The following is a 3,308-nucleotide window of genomic DNA, read 5'->3' as shown; positions in this document are numbered from 1 at the left end:
TCATACTTTCACTGTTTAATCTACATGCATAGGTCATTAAGTTTAAAGCGTTCAATTTTTATTGTGTTTTCTCTCTGACAGGCGTTTCTTGTTTGATTTATTTTTTTAGCAGTCACATAAACCACCAAGCTATGTAATATGGACCTTTTAAACCAATTATTGCTGCTTCTTCCTGTATTTGCGCGATGATGATCTGAAATTTTAACTTTATGACGCTATATACTTAAATCTGTTTCTATAAAGAAGGCATGTAGTTGACACTTGTTCGTAGGTTCATTTGATCGTTCCTCAAAAAGTTGTAACTTTCTTGCTCTGGTATCTTTCCTACCATTGAGTGATTAAATGGTAATTAAAGTGAATACGTTTTAATTCCATTTTATTATTGTTTAATTTGAGTTAAAATGCTTTGAGGTTAAATTCTATTTACACTTAAATGTATCATGAATATTGCTGGGCCAAGTGTGAGGTTGAGCGCTCTAAAACCGGTTTAAACCCCCAATGCTTTCCATTGATCGTTCCAAGGCGGTGACCCCAGCTTTATTTATATATGTGTGTTTGTTGTCTTGTATTGTGCTGTTTTGTGCTGTTTTGTACTGTTTAGGCAATCGGTAACTTGCCTTTAATAAAGGACCAACTTATTATATATAATATGAATTCAATACTGCCCCAGCAGCTGGAGTTTCACTTCTTTATATTTATTAAAGGTCGAATTATTGGTGAAAAAAAACGATTTCTTTACGATCTCTTGAAATATGATCAAGATAATAATGTACCTGCATTACATATGACAATCGATTGTGAAAAATACAATTACAAGTGAAGCTGAATTCAAACGTTTGGTTATATGAAGTTTTTTCATATCCCTAAGTACCTGTCCTAAAACCAAACCGCTAATTGCATCATTCATATATATCTAAATATTTACTTATAAACAGATCATCAATAAGTTAGGATAAAACAAGAACAGTTTAGCGATGCATGATCGCACACATGATTGTCTCCCAACAGCCGCTTAAATATAAATATTGGAGTGGTCTGAGTAATAATAAGCATGTACGCATTTAATTGATTCACGCACCAAAACTTTATTCGAACAGTTTCAAGTGTCCGTAAGAGATAGTGAAAGCTTATGATCTTACGTGTTTATATGTATTATGCGATACAATGCATTTTTATTTTAGAGAGCAAAATACTATATGTATTATGTGTATTGTGTAATATAATAATACTTATTATATTTTAAAAGGTACAACTTGCTAGCTTTTAGCATCCAGCAAATGACAATTATTCACAGGAGCTAAAAGTACATGTAATGTACGATTTATGGTTTCAGTAGAGGACTTCTACAAATTCGCTTTGTAAACGATAAAGGATTGATTTTAACATCATAGTGTTGCTTATTTAACTCGTTTATCACATGCCATTCGTGATCGATGTTTACAGGCAACACTAGCTTTTCCAAGACCGTCTTTTCAAAATGCTGGTATGCTAATTTATATTAATAAAGTTTCATATTGAGTAGTATTAGTTCTCTTAAACCAAACAGACAATAAAATATATACACTCCCAGGACTTATGTATATGTTATATGCAGTGAACACAAAATTTAGCGTGCCGCTGTTCTGGAAAATCTAATCCCACTTTTGTTCTTAAGCGGCATCTTAATGTCCTTGATGGTAAAGGCCATACTTATTTGGTATGTTACGTGTGTATGTATATACATAATTTTGGCGGGCTACGTGAACGAATATCAATTAACAGCATGTTCAAATCTGAACTTGAAATGTTGGCACATATATGTATCTCTGGTGACTTGTTTCACTTCTTTATATTGGTCAATATTTGCGGCATGGCTACTTTATAGTTAACTCTACTTAATAGTGTTTGTGTACACATCACATTGGTGTTACTATTCTGTATATAGATACCCATGAACCTTAAGACTAAATAATACAAAACAAATATATGTGCACGTGTTGCTTCTTTTTCTATACGATTTCATGTCCTATATAGCATATATGTGTACCCTCGGAGTTGACCTGACAAATAAGTAATTGATGTATTTATAAAATATTAATCAGTTTTCATATCGCAGCAAACCCCTAACACAGAAGTATTTTAATTGCAGCAAACCCTTGACTAGATGGTAGTTTATCCCATTAAATAACTCTTAATTGCACGTTCTTAACACTATACCAGCAACTGATGCACCAATGCTGTACGATGTCTTATAAATTATACTAAGAGATTATGAAGGATAAACCGCATTCTTGTTATACCGATGTAAGATCATATCGAATAATTAGAGGCTCTTAATCAAAGTCCGGGTATCATTGGAAGTAATAATGCAGAACACAGCATATATCCAAAATAACAGGATTTCGTGAAAATAGAAGTTATTGAACATATCTAAGGCAATGCATGAACAAAAAACAACACAATAAAGCAGGCATACATTTACTTATGCTATGCGTTTATATAGTAATATCAAATGTATACCGAAACTATTTACAACAATCACTACTGGAAGCAGCATACATCACAATTATAATGTTTTCATTGTGCACTGTGTGTCAATATTGGAGTACATGTATGTTATTTATTGTATACAGGGCAAGTCTTGCTCCGTATTTAGCTCCGTCGAAATCAATATATTTTATTTCGAATAACACAACGACCATATTCCCTATAGCTAAGTTAAATTGAACTTTGTCATTTAATCAACCAAACGTAACATTGCAGTTGAAATATAAAGTTGTTCATTAATTGTATGTAGTTCATTTTGAATACTTTAAAGAGATCTAGGGTTTAAACATAGGTTTGTATTCGAAATAGGTTTTAATTGTTAAATTCAATTTAAAACCAATGGTACCAAAAACATACACCTTAGATATATGTTGGTAGTTTTAAATTGCATTATATAATTCTAGTAAATGTCATTAGGTGAACAGCCATTTAAAATCAACATTCGAAAATAAGCAATGTCAAAGAGGTCTAACATCATTTTAATAGTATTCCTGATAGTTAGTTTTTAGTCTGCAAGTAAGGTTCTGACCAGCATGTCGGGTTCATCTATATTCAAACACAAAAACATACAATCGGAATATATTAACGCTTGTTTATCTTTCCGATGACTCAATATAGTTTCAATATAACGATTGATTAGTAAAATATGCTTTTAATACATAAATACATTATACATAAAACATGTATTGTTTCACGTTCTTAGTGCCGCAATAGTATGCAGATCCTCTAGATTCTACAGAGATATAACCCGTATTCACATTTCATGCATACAATAACACCCA

The 3,308-nt window shown here is 31.9% G+C and overlaps 1 protein-coding gene across 1 annotated transcript in view; it reads right to left on the bottom strand.

The window, feature by feature from the left end:
• Positions 1-2,441: 2,441 nt before the first annotated feature.
• LOC127881429 (complement C3-like) overlaps positions 2,442-3,308 on the bottom strand; it is a 30,612-nt gene continuing 29,745 nt past the window's right edge. Inside the window, exon 30 of the mRNA XM_052429313.1 lies at positions 2,442-3,308. This exon is cut by the window's right edge and continues 273 nt beyond it. The gene's annotated coding sequence lies outside the window, so the exon portion shown is untranslated.

The sequence above is a fragment of the Dreissena polymorpha genome, chromosome 5, assembly GCF_020536995.1.
Source record: "Dreissena polymorpha isolate Duluth1 chromosome 5, UMN_Dpol_1.0, whole genome shotgun sequence".
NCBI classification, from domain to species: Eukaryota; Metazoa; Mollusca; class Bivalvia; order Myida; family Dreissenidae; genus Dreissena; species Dreissena polymorpha.
This window is presented reverse-complemented; position numbering and strand designations above follow the sequence as displayed.